The sequence below is a fragment of the Lipotes vexillifer genome, unplaced genomic scaffold (assembly GCF_000442215.2).
Source record: "Lipotes vexillifer unplaced genomic scaffold, Lipotes_vexillifer_v1.1 scaffold384, whole genome shotgun sequence".
NCBI lineage: Eukaryota > Metazoa > Chordata > Mammalia > Artiodactyla > Lipotidae > Lipotes > Lipotes vexillifer.
Genome location: NW_006793498.1, coordinates 2,978,524 through 2,995,896, shown reverse-complemented (window position 1 = coordinate 2,995,896; position 17,373 = coordinate 2,978,524). Strand labels below are relative to the sequence as shown.

The window sequence follows — 17,373 nt, the reverse complement described above, 5'->3', positions numbered from 1 at the left end:
AGACAGAGAAAGAGTGTATGTGCCTCCTGATAAAATCACAGCTTCACAGTTCCATATCTCCTGGATAGTGCGTTTCTTAGAATATGGAAGCAATTTATACTTTAAAAACACACCAAGAGACACAAGTCACAGTCAAAAATTTAATGAGCCAGTTAATTTTAAGGAAAGGCAGGAAAATGATAAAAGGATGAGCTTTTTGATGAATTGTGTATTCAGGTTAAAACACATGCACACACACGCACGTGCACACACACACACCACAAAACACATTAGTATTCTGGGGAGAAGGTAATTTGCCAGTTACATACGTGTTAAAATTGAAGCAATTCTTAGAATCAGTCAGACCAAAAGAATACTTTCAGATAGACAAAAGACAACTTTCATACAAAGGAAACAGGAACTTCTGAAAAATTGCTCAGTTGTCCAGTTTACAAGGGTAGGATGGTTTTAGAGCAAGTGGGAGAGAGAGAGACCCTCCTTCTAACAACATTTTGGGCACGTGGGGTAGTGGTGGATCCGGTTAAGTAAACTGTGAACTTCTTGATGATACACTCACTGCTTTTCTAAACTTCGTGACAGTAGCAAAGGTACTGTTTAACCAGCTCCAGCCCACTAAATTCTTGAACTGATACATTTTGTGGGGGACAGAATAATGATCCCCTGAGATGCTCACATCTAACTCCGGGAACCTGAATACGTTGTATTTCACAGCAAAGGGGACTTAAGGTTGCAGATGAGAATTAAGGATGCCAATCAGTTGACCTTCAAACAGGGCGGGGATCCTGGATCATCCAGGTGAGCTCACTGTAATCACAAGCGTTCTTAAGGAGGAAAGGGGAGGCGAGAGAGCTAGGTCAGAGTGATTCAGTCTTGGAAGATGGCGGCCGGTGGACTCTGGAAGCTGGAGAGGGCAAGGTGATGCTTTCCCGCAGCCCCTGGAAGGAGCGCAGCCCTGCCGATGTCTTGACTTGGCCCGGTAAGACCTATTTTGAACTTCTAACTAGACTTGAAGGTAACACATTTGTGGGTGTGTTTTTTTTTAAGTTGATGGAAGTGTTGCATAAGTTTGTGATAATTGTTACTGCAGCAACAGGAAGGGAACACACATTGCCTGGACCGGTTCCTTCTCTGATACTTGGGTGTTGCTGTAAGTAGGCACATTCAGGGGGTCAGTCAGAGAGTGGGGCCTCTCCAGCCTTTGTACACAGCGCCCTCTGCTCCCACTCTTTTGATGGCACTGCCTTTGTTCATTTGGAGTGAGATTCACCCGGCAAACTCGTCAAAACTTGATGAGTTTTGATGCCATCCAAGCTCATGTATGAACTTTTAAACCTTCTTGAGGAAGGAAACTGTTCCACAATATGAAAAGCAGCCTTGCTTTTCACCTTTATTTATTGTTATTAAAGTGCAATTCACAGCTGTAGCCACCTGGGGTGAAATAAGCATGAGACTGGGGGCCAGAAGCCCTGCCTTTTGTCCTAGGTCCTTTCTCTTCCTCATACAAGCTATGGATGTGATGGACTTGTTCTCCCATAAACATTTACAATAACTTTGTCAAGTTCCTCAAATCCTTTTGATATTTGAATTGAAACTGGGGGTTTAATTTTGGGGGAAACTAACATCTTAGTTCTGCAATTTACGATGTCAAATTATCCCAATATGAACATGTTATATCTTTTTAACTGGCTAAGTCTTGTTATTTTGTCTATAATAGTTTAAGGCTTTTTTGTCATAAAGGTCTTGGGAATTCTTATGTCATCTTTTTTGCATCCAGTATTGCTGCCTGTGTCAACCTGTGTGGTTGTTATTGTTCCTTTGTATGGTGTGTTACGTCTGAATTGTCAGGTAAAGGTTGGGCTCCTAGTATTTGCTTTATAGATTTGCTTCTCATAGGCCTAAGTATTTTTTCTTGAGTTCTGAGGATTTAAGCTGCCACAGCTGATTGTGTACAGCATGAGAAGGGGTTTTACAGCTCACGCGGTAGCCTGTGTGCCTCCTGGTGATTCTGTTGGGGGGGAGGGAGGATGGACCTTAGGGCGGTGGACCTCTAGCATTAAAATGCGGGCTCGAAGATCCCCCACTTGCCCACATCCTGCCTGAATGCCTCCACGGCACCTGCGTGGGCTGCTGCTCCAGCCCCCAGTCCGCTATCCCTTGGGCTGGGAGGGGCAGGAGGAAAGAAAGCTCGGGGGCCAGCTGGCCGTTGCTCTCCTTTCCCTGGGCTCTGATTCGGCGGTTCTCGACCTTGGAGCCCATTGGAACCACCTCGGAGCTTTAAAATACTGACACCTGGACTGAACCTATAGCCTGACTTTGAGCCCCAGGGGAGGCCTAGGACAGAAGGTTTTTAAAACTCCACAGGTGATTCTTATGTGCTGTGAAGGCTGCAGCCCTGGCCTGAACTTAGCCCACGGGCTGGAGGAGGTACCAGCCAAGGTTGCTGTTTCTCTGTTTGGTCACCAGGCAAGCAGTCCCTGCCAAGGGCAGTGGCTCTAAAGGGCATCCCACTCCACTGTCTGTGGCTCTCGGCGCTTTTCCCCTCTGGGTTATGTGTGTCCCACGTGTGGACCTGATCACCTTGTTTTCCTAGAGCTTTTTCATAGCTCTTAGGCTAGTTTTACGATTCCCCAATTCCCCTCTTCTGTTAGGTTTAGAAGAGGTAGTCTGCAGTCCCAGTGAATCTGCCTTTGTAATAGCACCTGGAGGCCCTTCTTTTAAACCTGGAAGACTAAAGGGAAACCAGCCTGAGGAACTAAGCCAGAAGGGCCTGGTCATCAGCAGCATGTATATTTTCCTCCAGAACATTATCAAATTGTAGGGGGAGGGCTCTGGCCACAGTGCCAAGTCTGGGATTTGATTCTTTCCTAACAAAGAAGGTTTATCCCTCAGAGTTGTTGTGAGGATTAAATGAGAGAAAGTGGCAAGGCCCCCAGTGGCATCTTTCAGGAGATGCTCACAGATGTTAGCTGAACTTGAACTCTTGTGGTGTGAATAGCACAGAAACATTCAGTAACTGATGTGTGACGGGAGGATCAATGCTCTGAGAATAAAAGAATCATCTAGCAGGTGGTGTTACAAATATCAAAGGCTTAGGTATTCCTCCGTGGCTGTGAGCCATACCTTTAGTACTCTCTTTTGTTACGATTGCTTTTAGACTCTATTAACACTTAGTTAATTAGACTCTGTTAGCCTATAAGAGGGGCACATAATAGAGCTCATACAATTTAGCTCATTTCAGGCTTGTACTGGCTTGAGGTAGAAGCTGCTAGAATTGACTTTTATTGTCAGGAATTCCAGTGGTGGTCTGTTTTTTTCTCTTTTTTTTTTAAGCCTCTATTAGAATAAAATATCACTATTCCAGGTCTGGCCCTACCTGACTTCAACTATTTCTAGGCTGAAATTTTCCCAGGGATTTTATGGTGTATGTCACTAATAAAAGTCAGCAGAGACTCCCTAGGTTCAGGGGTGTGATCGTATAATTAACATTCGATTAAGGGAAAAATGGACCACAGCGTTTGGTGAAGATCATAGATGACGTCCCACTCTCCCCTGCCACCCATCCGCAACCCCCGGTTTTAGTTGAAGGGTATTCCTGGAAAAAATGTTGAAGACCTAATTCCCAGTATCTGTGAATGGGACCTTATTTGAAAATAGTTTTTGTTGATGATCAAGTTAAAATAAGGTCCTGAGAAGGAGCCCTAATCCAGTATGACTGGTGACCTTATAAAAAAGGGAAATTAGGGTGCAGAGAGAAACACACAGGGATCACATTACATGAAGATTAAGGCAGAAATTGGGTGGTGCATCTATCAAGACGAGGAATGCAAAGGATTGTCAGCAAAACACCAGAAGTTGGGAGACAGGCATGGAGCAGACCCTCCCTCACAGGCTTCAGAAGGAACCAACCCTGCCGATGCTTTTATTTTGGCCTTCTAGCTTCCAGAACTGTGAAACAATACATTTCTGTTTGAGTCACCCTAGGAAACTAGGTATGCCCTCTTTCCTTCACTCTCTCTCCTCGGAGAAGTGACACTAGGGATCGGTCAGATTCAAGGACACTCATTGAATTATTAGGTTGAAACATGAAAAGGCTGATAGTTAGCCACCTTTGACCTTCAGAAAGTACAGTTTCACGTGATCCAACCTAACATTTTTCTTGTGTGAGACCCTAAATAAATCTCATTAGGGTGGGATGGGGGGCTGTCTCTCATTTCCACTTCTTTGCTTGTCTGGAGTGTGAAGGGGATCCCAGCTGGGAGATATCCTGGCCGCCGTTTTCTTGGGCTTTTGCTTCTGTGGATGCTCTTTATTACATGTAGCCAGACAAACTGTAACAGGCGACAGAACTCCTTGCTTTCCCTAAAAAATGTCTGAGGTGGGGTGGCAGGTGGGGACCTTTTGGTGTTCTGAAGGGCCTATGAAAATGTTAAGATCTGGAAAAAATCCGAAACACATATGTGTAACCTTTTCAAAATAAACATCTAAGTGTCGATACAATGGAACATCTAACTCTATGCCACATTGAACATACATGTTTAAGATGATGTGGTTGGAGGCTCTAGAAATGAGTTACCAAAGGTCTTAAACAACCCTGGGCACTGGGGTAAATGGTCTTTCCTCTGGCTACCACCATCTGATACTTACAACTCTTCCTTGCTGGTATGTTGTTGTTGTTGTTGTTGTTTTTTTCGGTACGCGGGCCTCTCACTGCTGTGGCCTCTCCCATTGCGGAGTGCAGGCTCAGCGGCCATGGCTCACGGGCCCAGCTGCTCCGTGGCATGTGGGATCTTCCCGGACCGGGGCACGAACCCGTGTCCCCTGCATCGGCAGGCGGACTCTCAACTACTGCGCCACCAGGGAAGCCCAACTGGTATATTCTTGACATTCAAGATAAGAGACTGGATTTAGGACAAAAGGGGTAGAACAAAGCAATCCTTTGTCCTGCTTCATCCTCTGGTTATACATTTCTCTTGGAAAACTGACAGTGTTCTCAACAGTGGGTTAAGAACAAGATTCAGGCATTTGTGTCCTGCTAATATTCTCATTCTCCTTATAAGAGCACCCAATTTGAATAGTTTTTCTCTGTAAAAATCCCTCATTAAAATAAAGCAAAACAGTAATCCCTCATGGCTTTCTAATCAGCCTAATAGGCAATTTAGAAAAGACTTGAAATAAATGCAAACCCTAGGTACAACTTTGTTTCCAGTGAATTCTCAATAAACCTAATTACTTAACCTCTTTTTCCCAACAAAGGTAGGAAGTAAAGACGTAGGAATGTTACTTCACTCACTATGAGCTTATGAAACTCAAGAGATAAAAATTGCATCAGGGTTTTGAATAGAAACGAGTCTTTTAAATGGATGTGGGGCTTGGCTAGCCCTCTACCTTATGGAATATCAATCTGTTAAGTCAGTACGAGTCTTATATATACCTTAAAGTTTGTGTAAAGGTGAGTTCAGCTTGCGTTTCTCTAGTGGAGCCTGTTCAACTCTTAGCACAAAATACTAGGGCGAACGGGGCTACTGGTATATCTAGTATGGTGGTTCTTACATATGCGCTCTCACAGTACTTTCATCCTGGGATCAGGGTTTCTTATGAAAAGGCTTATAATTGAGGTTAAAGGGATATCATTATCTAACTAATCATTCATGGGGAAAATAATTTTTGAATGTCTCCTAAGTGTCAGGCATGATGCTGAGCACCAAGGATACAACCTTGGCCGAAACAGACCCTGACATCAGAGTTTACAGTTCAGTAGAAGGCATTACTAACAGGGTAATACATCCTAGGGTAGCAGCAGTTTCATGCTACAATGAGGGGCACAGAAAGGCACTTGGATTTGGGGACAGATCAAGAAAACTTTCTGTAGAAAGGGATCAAAAACTGAGACCTCAAAAATAAGGCTTTATCCAGACAAATTGGATACATTCCCTAGAGACAAGAAAGCACAGGCACATAATAAGAACTGAAAGTAATTCAATATGAGGTAAGGATCCTCCAGAGAGAGATGAGCGTGAAGAGGTATGCAAGAGCTGTATCTTGGAGGGCCTTGTGAGCCATTTCGAGCAGTTTTAACTTTATCCTGAGGGCCATGGGCAGCCATTAAATGATTTAAGGCAGAGAATGGAAATGATCGGATGAAAGGTCTGGCAGTGTGGAAAATGGATTAGAAGGGAACTAGACCAGTAAAGAGGCTGATGTAGTACACAAGGTGAGAAGGTGACAGCAGTGGGGACAGAGCAAAGTGGAGGATTCATAAGACATTAAGTGGTAGAACTTAGTGATTAGGTGTGGGTACAGAAAGAAAAATGAAGACTGAAGGTTTTTAGCTTTGTAGAGTGGAGCCTGAAATAGAAAACAAGTTTTCGGGCTTCCCTGGTGGCGCAGTGGCTGGGAGTCCTGCCGATGTGGCGGACACGGGTTCGTGCCCCGGTCCGGGAAGATCCCACGTGCCGCGGAGCGGCTGGGCCCGTCACCCATGGCCGCTGAGCCTGCGCGTCCGGAGCCTGTGCTCCGCAACGGGAGAGGCCACAACAGTGAGAGGCCCGCGTACCGAAAACAAACAAACAAACAAAAAGACCCAGAGACGAAGAGCTTTATGGAAGGAAGTCCAACTTATACTATGTTGTCTCTATGACTGTATTCTTAAGCAGAGAGATCCTGAGTGAGCCTTTCTCCAGAAGCCGGCTTAATTGGATTCCAACCAGGCAGAATGAATTCTTAATCAGAACATATTTTATTTGCTTAAAATGAATATTGTTGCAGTTACCCCCTATTTATTAACAAAGTGGTCATTAACAGCTATCAGTGGCTGACCTTGACGGATTCCATTACTGAAATAATGAAGTCTGATGGGTTACTATTATTAACATGTGCTAATGGTTTTACATTTGCCGAGCAAGAGATTGGAGTGAAATAGAGCTGCTTACTCAGGCAGGTTGACCACAGGGAGATGGAAGGAAGTAATGAAAAGCACAGGGAGCTTGATGAAAAATGAATGGCTCCCAGGACGAATTTCTACAAATGAATGCAAATTCAGATATATATCTTTTAATCACCATGTTGAAAGGTTGATGACTTACTAGAATCACCAGGTGTTTTTGTTGTAGGCAGAAATGGGAAAATAGGAATTTATCCCTTTAAAAGGTCCTAGTCATTTCATAATAGCTGGTAGGAAACTGAACCAAAATGATAAAATGAAGAAAGCAACCAGGTTCAGAGCCAAATGGAGGGGAAAAGCTTAGCAGAAAGAAAAGGAGAATAAGATGAAATCCTATTGAGTGTTAGCATATCTGAAACTTGGAGTTTGCGATTCCAAAGGATATGATTTTATTTTATTTTTTCTCCTAAGCAGCTTCCTTCTCACTGACATACTTTTAGATTGTGAAAAGTGTCCTCCCCTTAACCCCAAAACCATTATTAAATTTTCAGTACCTCTAGACACATGACCCAGCAACAAATACCAACACAGCTCCTTCCACCACCCCTGCCCCATCCCCAATCAGCTGTGGGCCAAGGAGTAAACTTGGCTTTGTGACATAGAAAGGTCTGTTTACAAATTGTCTCTCCCACCTTCCCCAAAATTTCCCGTCACAGATTCATTTCTTTATATCACACGTCTTGATCTTTCTGGCGCACTCTACTTAAAATGCACCCATTTCTGGAAGGAGTGATAACTTAGAACCGTTAGCTCTTGGCAACTAAAACCTTATCCCAAATAGAAGCCCCGTAGGGGCTGAAGCAGATGGAATGAATTATTTTGGAGAAATTTCCCCTCCTCCAAGTGCTACTTTGCAGAGGTGGAAAAGCCCATTTGTGCCTCTCTCACAACTCTGAATAGGAGGTTCCTTCTCTGGCTTAATCTCTATTGCCCAGACTTCCTGGCTCACTAATTACCGAACTGAAGTCAGTTTGTTTTATGCTTTTACCTATTGCCAAAGAGCCCAAGGTAATGAGGAATACTGGATACATGTGGGGACAACCCCCCCTTTAGAAGACAAAAATAGACTGTCTTGCTGTTGCCTGCCCTTTAGCTCCTGGGAGATGGGGCAGGATCCTACTAATTTCTGACATAAGAAATGAGCTGCGGACTTCAAACTGACGTCTGTGAGCACGCAAAATAGGGAACCAGACCACAGTGAAGAAGATCCTTGTCAGATTTGACTCTTAGAATGAATCAAATTATTGTACCTTCTTTAAGTGTACTTCAGCCCAGCAGTTGCTGCACAGCATAGAGGCAATGCATACGGTTTTGAACCAATCGATTTACGCATTTCACACTTTAGAGGAGGTGACTCGCAGAGAGTAGCTCCTTGAAAAAACATTTTTCCCCTGTGTGTTCAGTCATTAAGGGCCTATTCTGTAGGTACCACAATCTAAGAATAGAGGTAAGCGCTGGGTAAGATATGTTCTATGCAAATTAATGTATTAGGGAAGGCAAACTATACTATCAAGTTTAATAAAATATAAGCAGGACAAGGAAAATTAGCAGGGAAAAATGTACTGTAGAACTTTGGGATAGATCCAGGGTGGCTCTGAGGGACATAGAGGCCCCCAAAGAGAAACCACCCAAATAGAAAAGAGAAATGGGGAACTAAAAACTGGCTGACCCTTGACTGGGAGATGCAGCTGTTAGTGACTCCTATTAAATGAAGTCTTTGTAAGACAACTTACAACATCTGTTGGGTCAGTTAACTCCAAGAGTGTCCTCTAATTGGTAAGAACTTCGCTGGTAAAATACTCCACTTTATGGAACTTGGAGGCAAGACCTACAGGAAGAGTAAGAAGTGAAGTGAAGAGTGGGTGGGATCGGAAATATTTCAACCTTGAAGCCAAAGAGTCTAGTAACTGGGGGAAGAGTAGGCAGGTCCTAAGGGAGATAAGGTGCAAGTGAGGTGAAGTGAGGGTGGAGAAATGGGCAGGTGCCTGGGCAGAAGGACTGCCTTTATTTAGCATTTAAGCCTAACGAAAGCATTTCAGTCATCCTAAGGGAGATGGGAAGCCATTGAAAAGTTAATAAAAGGTCTTTACTTACGTAGCTCATACCTCTGAATTCTGTTGAATAATGAATCAAACTTGTGGTGGTTTAAACACTCAAGTGTTCATCTACAAATTAACTGGGTTAATAGGTGTATGTATTAGTGAGTATATAAGCGTGGGTTAATAGGGGTATGTATTAATGAGTATAAACAATTTTGGCACCTTTGTGACCAGTTGATTACTATGAAGGCTTTTATGAGAATGAAATATACAGAGTACAGGGACCACAGCTGACTCTTCCTTGATGTAAATAATGGTATGACTTTCTTGATTGTGAATCATATCAAGTACTGAAATCCAACTTTTTAATAAAGTAGTATAGGGGGTTAGTTTTCCTAAGTTATAATGGAAGTTGGTGAGAGCATATGATTGTTATATGCAACATTTTCAATAACACAACACATGAGGCAAAGAGCTATAGTAAGGCAATACACCCAAGGAAAATTAAGTTCTTTGCTTGGTTCATTACAACACTTTATTTGAATATCCCTATTTTGGACTATGTAGGAAAATACTGGTACTAGTTATAAAATGGCATTTGTTCTACAAATAAAACAAGTTATTGGTGGAAATATTAAAAGAGTAGAATGCTTTTAAGCACTTGTTGGTCATTTCCGTGTAAATGACTTAAATCACTAATTATACAAGTTTTCAATTTAATCCTCAAAGAAAATATCAAGGACCTCTATACTGACAGTCTCTTTGGTACAACCCTGTTTGACCATGTACTTTTGAGAGTAAAAGTTTCTTTTAAAATCTGTAACTTAGGTTCTTTAATTCAGACTTATTTTCCCAGCAATTAGTCAAATAAAGTCATTATAAATGGTTATACAACTTTGAGTTAGCATATTATTTGTATAGACTTTAAGGGCAAATACAAATTAAAAAACAAGAGGATAAATACTCCTTATTACAAATAAGGGAAGAGGCCTTATTTCTTCTTTCTTCTTATCCCTTCCCTTTTCTTAGAGCATTTTCTTTTATAAAGTTGTAAATTCTTTCTCTGGCTTTGGGCTTTTAAATCTTTTAAAAAAGCCTCTTTCAAGTCTTAACAACTAGGAATGTCTTTCCCAAGGAGCAGGGAGCTAACTCTTTGAAATGCCATCATCAAGGGAGATAGGACCTTTAAATAGCAATAAACATGTGTAGTGGCTATCTTACAGTTCAGAACTACTGGATTCAAGGCAAAAACATTTTTGGGTCATTTACTTAGAGTATATGTACATATGGGTACTTGTATGTATATACACACCTGTGCTATTGGGGGCAGGGGGAGGATAAATGTGAAATATGGAATGCTCAGCAACATTTATCACTGACTGGAGGATACACAGACTGAAGGTGAAGCACTCCTAAAAGTTGTTAGCAGCAATGGGAACGTGTGGATGCTCAGAACAAGGTAAGCTTTTCTGGGCTCCCTCCAGCCATCTCATGAGACCTTTTTGCTGTCTTCATTATTTTCAAGTTCTGCTGTCTTTATCTTGCCTACACCCTGGGAATCTTAAGAGGATTCATTTGTAAGAGTTTTATAAATTGCTTTGTAGATTAAAATTCTCTATAAAGTGTTTATTACTCCGAGCAGTCCTGACTTGGAGAGATTAGACTTCTGACGATTCACATTTCCAGAGAAATGCATCTGTGTTATTAACCCAGGAGGCTGGCTCACACAGACACAGTTGGATCAGGTGGTCCGCTTCCTGATGTGCCTATCTGTGAAGCTGACCCGTCCTTCAGCCTTAGCCTGGCCTCACAGTTCTCCCTTCTCTGCTTCCCTCTTTTTCCTGGGGTCTCTCAGCTCTTGGGCAGAGCCACCCTAGACCTGCCTAAAGGCCTTAGGGTAGAGAGAGGCTGAGGAAAGACAGTGCTGCCCAGTGGAAATAGTCATGGACTTCAAGTCAGAAGATGTGCATTTGACCAATTCTGCCTTCTTAATTATGAAATCCTGACTAGCTACTTAGTCTCCTTGAGCGAGTTCTCATTTAACAAATTTATTGAGCACCAACTGTTGGGCTTGGTATAGTATGTGGGGCTGGAGATTCATCAGTAAAGTAGACTACAAACCCCTACCCTCATGGAACTTCCATTTCAGCTGAAGATAAAATATAAGTAAATATATAATAGAAGCTAATAAAATAAGGTAGAGGGGAAAAATGGATAAAATGGTTGGGGAATAGATGGGAGAGAATGTGATAACTTCTCTGGGGAGATCAGGGTAGGCCTCACAAGAAATAAGCATTTGAGCAAAGGCTTAAAGCAAATGAGGCAACAGAACATATGTACCTATCTTGGGAAGAGCTTTCCAAATTGAGTCCAGAAAGAGGAAAATAGGAAACTAAAACCTAGTTGTTGACCCTTGCCTGGAACTAATAACAATGACAACAGCATATTCTTAAAATGCTTACTGTATGCTAATCATATAGTAGACATAAAGTTATCTGGCATATATCTTATCTAAAATATATCTATTCTACAAGCTGGTTACAGCTGACCTTCATCCTGGAAAGTGAAGGCTAACCCCCAAATCTTAACAAATTCCCAGCCTCGGGGAAGGGGCCGTTTTCAATTTGAATGTCTTATTCTAGTCTACCATTTATGAATTTATCTCAACATTATGACACAGCCTGGTACTAATGTGAATACGATGTATTATAAAATTGTGGAGACAATTCTTCATGGAACTTTGAGTTGCTATTTCTCCAGAGTGTCTTTTCAAACATGTCTGAATAGTGAACAGCCTTGGATGATATAGTATACCCATCTGAAGCAAAGGGGGAGGTTGCTTACTGCTTATCATAAAGGATTTGGGTTCGTGACACTCAGATTCCTTTTCTCTGTGCAATCTACTGTGGCTCCCTTGGCATTGCCCTGTGTGAAACAGGGCTCAGGCAACCAGCACAAGAAAATGATACTCTGGCTGTTACTGCCGGGAATCTCTGGTCCAAGAGTCTCATGTCATCTGCCAGCATCCATGAAACTGTGGCAAGCTAACCTGCTACCTTGCAAGTAAAGTAAAATCTAAGATGCACCCTTCAGTCTTCATGTGCGCTTTTGGAATGAATTGGCAATTTTGTTAGACCAGGGGAATAGTTAAAGGAATGTAAGAAATGATGATATACCTTATAAACATTATTGAAGAATTTCCTGAAGTCTAAATGTGAACTTTGTCCTGATTGAGTACAAAATACCCAGATAACGTAGGAAATAGTTCATCAACTGTCTCAGCACTGCTGCAAAGAGGGGGTCAATTCTTAAGTAGCTGGTTTCCTTAGGCAACTGGGAACCTAGTCAGTTAAGTTCACAAGTTTATATTATCAGTGGAAATTCTGTTTCCATATTCAAGCAAATTTTTTTCCCCATCTCTCTAAAGGTATGGGGATGTGTTTTCCCTAAAGAGGTCAGACTTCAGGGAGAACATAACATTTGAATAATCTGAATGCTCAGCATTCTTGTATGTGCGATGCTACCAGAGCCAGGGCAGAGAGTCAAGCTGAATGGAATTACTGAATGTGTTTGTGTGGCTGGAAATGCAGCTTGAAGATGAAATGGAAGGCAAAACTCTGACAGCTTGGTATTGAGATTTAACATTTGTACAGGGTCTTTGAGGGTGAAGGCATGGCTAAGAACAAAACTATTCAGAAGATGATGTATTTGGAGGAATTGACCATATGACCAAAAGCAAACTCCTACTCAAGGAAGTACAAACTAACACTTCGCTAAAATATCATCATTGGATTTTTTTCCCCCTTAAATTAGGGGACTGCACCTTTAAAGATGTATAACTATTATACCTAGTTCTTTGAGAGAGACTACTCACAGGGGGTATACCTTAAATTCCCTGTATTTGACCGAGTTTCTATTTTATCCTTTATACAGAATTTACATCATTTATCTCCAGGCACTTCCCCAAGGAAGTCTAGGGTGGCTATTCATCCTTGAAACATCCAAAAGGGCTTATAAAGTAATCTCCATTCCCTAACAACTGGAAGATTGCCATTTCTAAAGATGGAAAAATTATTCTCAGCTTTTAACATTGTCACATAGAAATGTCAATACTTCTATTTAACAGTAAGACTTGAGGTGATAAAGTCGCTTTAAGGAATTGGAAGGGAGTAAAATGGGAAACTAGATTGAAAGAACAGCGATGACACCGAAAGCGCAAAGCAACAGAAGAAAAAATTGGACTTCATCAAAATTAAACTTTTGTGCATCAAAGAACACAAGAAAGTAAAATGACAATCCATAGAATGGGAGAAAATATTTTCAAATTGTATCTGACAAAGGTTGAATACCCAGGACATATAAAGAATTCCTAAAACTCAAACATTCTAATTAAAATGGACAAAGGACTTGAATAGAAATTTCTTCAAAGAAGATATGCAAAGGTCAATAAGCATATGAAACAACACTAATCATTAGGGAAATGCAAATCAAAGCCACAGTGAGATAACACTTTACACCTACTAGGATGGCTATAACAAACGAAAAATAACAAGCTTGGGCGATGATGCAGAGAAATTGGAATCCTTGTACATTACTGGTGGGAATGGAAAAATGCACAGTTACTGTGGAAAATAGTTCGGCAGTTCCTCAAAAACTAAACATAAAATTGCCACATGACCCAGCAACTACATTCCTCAGTAGATTCCCAAAATTGAAAATGGGACTCACAGATCCTTGTATGCCAGTGTTCATTACAGCATCATTCACAATAGCTGAAGGATGGAAACAACCCAACTGTCCAACAGATAAAACATACATGCAGTGGACTATTCAGCTATAAAAAGGAATAAAGTTCTGATAACGTGCTATAATATAGATGAACCTTGAAAACATGACAAGTGAAATAAACCAGACAAAGGACAAAGTTTCACTTACATGAAATACCTAGCATGGATAAATTCATATCCAAAGTAGATTGGAGGTTACCAGGGGCTGGGGAAGGAGGGAATGGGGAATAATTGCTTAATGGTCAGGGTTTCTGTTTGGGGTGATAAGTCTAGAAATAGATAGTGGTAATGGTTGCATAAGATTATGAATATAATACTCCTAAATTGTATACTGAAAATGGCAAATTTGTTATTTAACCATAATTTGTTTAAATGTACATAGCTTTCATTTGTGACTTTTAAATAATTTAGCTTCTAAATTGGTCAAGGGAGTTTTAAAACTGAAAAAGTAAAATTATTGGGACCAAAGTAAATATATCTGAGGTAATTATAGGTAAGTGAAACTAAAAGGACAAATAGACTACTGTAGGGATAGAATAAGATCAAATTATATGCCAAACTACTGTTTCGAATACACTACTTTATTAGTCAAAACTAGAAACAGAATTGGGAAAATGGCTAATAGACTATATCAACATGAGGGAATAACTTGTAGCCATTAAAATCATAATTATGAAGCCCATATGGAAAAATAAAAACATTAATACAACATTATATGATGTATCAGAATATAGAATAGCATATATAATATCTTTGCTAAAATACATTGTATGTGGGAGTCAAAACAAAAACAGTTCTAGGAATAAAATATTTCTAATGCTGTTGCTTTAATTTTTTCAAAAAAGGAAAAGTGAAATACATTGGTGGGCTCAGTACTTTCTCTCTAGTAATTACCTATTGTGCAAAGTAATGCTGGTGTTTTGAACTAGATTCCCTTTATCCTGGAGGTGTATCAATTATATTCAATTTTAGTCTGAAGACATGTCTAAATTGGGCTACAATTAACGATAGCAGGGTTAAATCAGTGGCTTAAAGGTGTTATAAGTTAAACTCCAATTAAGTGTTGCTTGGGATCTCATGAAATATTCTCACTTAATGCCAAGACTTCAGGGTTCCTTTTATATAACTATAGGACTATAGAGTTAGGAAATTGGTAGTCCAAACTCATTTTACAAGTGAGGGAAACATATACACAGCCTGTATTCTGAAGAAAGCCGGATAGTAGCCCAGGTTGCCTGGGTCTTAATACTTTGCTCATATCCAGTGCTGTATGTGCATGAAAATGTATTATAGCCAGAGGAGCTTGGTGCTGGAAGATTCATCTTCAAAATGTTGTTAGCGTATTGCTGTTAATACTAAATTAACCAAACCCGTCATCCCTTCTCTCCTCCTTCAACTTTTAGGATATTTTACACTGAGAATTATTACAGCTTAGCAGTAATTAGACTTTTCTGCATGCTAGAAGCTTAACGCAGAAAAAGCTTTCTAAAGAAATAGAAATGCAACCTGATTCATATTTCATATCTTGTGAAAAATCTGTTAAAAGCCCATAAACTAAACAGGACCATTTTTGACCTGAAAAACAAAAAAGGAAATCAATCGCAAAACCCTGTCTTTTATCACTTGAAGCTGCATTAAAAGAGAACGCCTTCTGGTCCATCAGTCCCCTCCTGGCCCAATTCAGGCTGCTGAGCCACTGGTTGGGTTGCTAAATAATCAGTTGTCTGCTCTGCATTCAACCATTATGGAAAAAGAAAAGCAAATCATTCTGAAAATAGACTTTTTAGCATTATTCTCTCGATAGGGTCTGTGATTTATTGACCAAAACCAACTCTATTTCAAAATATCAATAATTACAAAGTGTTAGTAAACTCTCCAGGTAGGCAAATGGATGGGAGCTGGAGATAACACCACCTGTCTTGGTCAGGCCAGTAAGAGGTTTCAGTGCCTTTCTCTGTGTCTTGGCACCCAACTTGCTCTAAGCGTAGTTCTGAAGGTCGAACAGGATCCCTCTGTACCAGAACAAAAGCCTGTTTGTTCAACGGCTTGCTGACAATCTTAGGTATTGAGACCTAACAGTAGAAAATATTATAGAGCCAGAAAGGATTATCGAAATGTGATTTAATTCTAGACAAATCCCACATAAGTCTCATGATTTCAAAAGACCTCCAGGGAAATCATTTCAGTCGTATCTTTTATTTCTTCCTCTTCAATTCTGGTAATGTTCGTGATGTGCAATGATCGCTTTAAAATACCATGGTGCTCTTTGAAATGTGAGAAGGTACCTTGTTACCTTGACCAGTTTGGAATGAAAACCGTACCTTGTTACCTTGACCGGTTTTCATTCCAAACTGTTCTTTTTTTTTGTTTTGTTTTTGTTTTTGTTTTTGTTTTTGTTTTTTTTTGGCGATACGCGGGCCTCTCACTGTTGTGGCCTCTCTCGTTGCGGAGCACAGGCTCCGGACGCGCAGGCCCAGCGGCCACGGCTCACGGGCCCAGCTGCTCCGCGGCATGTGGGATCCTCCCGGACCGGGGCACGAACCCATGTCCCCTGCATCGGCAGGCGGACTCTCAACCACTGCGCCACCAGGGAAGCCCCCCAAACTGTTCTTAAATTTAGATTTTAAATCAAAGATAAAAGATTATAAAGAATCAAGGCCAATGTACCTGGTTGAGGAAATCAGGATTGGCTCATTAATGGTCAGTTTTGCCAGCATTTATCAAGTGCCTACTGTGCTAGTGATGAGTGAATCAAAGGCAATAGACATGACCCCTCCCTGTACCTGAGAGGTTAAAAACCCAGTATGCTCTACTGCATGGGTTGACAGCTCTGTGCAACACTGTCATTGGCTCGTTGCAAACAAGGGTACGTGCAACGTACTTATCTGAAATTTTAGAAAGTGCATATGTGAGGCGATCCCTGAGAATAGACATTAAAAAGTCCATCCCAATTCTAAACTGATAGTTCAGACAGTGCTTCTTGGTGCACACCAATTCTTGGGCTTCCCTTTGGTTTCTCCTGAATCAGATTATCTGGGAGTGGGCCCTAAGAATATGCACTTTCCTGTGATTCTAACACACTTCCATTGTTTCCTTAGAGAAAAGTCATCCTTCCCAGCAATAGTTTCTCATCCAAGGGTGGAACGGTCTTCAGTGATGGGTCATTGTTTTTGTGTCTTTCACATTGTTTCAGAAACTGGCCTGAGAGTGGTTATGAGGGATGCTTAGAGAGCTAGTTCACTGTTTATCTTTGAGTCTTTCACTCAGTTTTTTCTAACACTTATAAACGGTTTAGCCAAACGTGAAGAAAACAAAACAGGCAGGTGAGCGAGTGCTGGCTAAGACCATTCACTGAGGAAAGGGTGGCTGGTGGAGACTTCGTTCTGAAGGCCATACCTGGTATCCCAAAGTTCTCCACTCCCCCGAGGACATTCCCTAGTAACACCGCTCCTGTAATGGCTTTCACTTTTATGATATACATAAACAGTCAAAAATGAAACCCTCATTAATGTAATGAAACTATTTTTTTTTTTTTTTTTTCTTGCGTTATGCGGGCCTCTCACTGTTGTGGCCTCTCCCATTTGCGGAGCACAGGCTCCGGACGCGC

At 41.1% G+C, this 17,373-nt stretch overlaps 1 protein-coding gene across 1 annotated transcript in view; it reads right to left on the bottom strand.

Annotated features, from left to right (window-relative positions):
* HTR2A (5-hydroxytryptamine receptor 2A) overlaps window positions 1–17,373 on the bottom strand; it is a 56,549-nt gene that overhangs the window by 19,133 nt on the left and 20,043 nt on the right. The window lies entirely within an intron of this gene.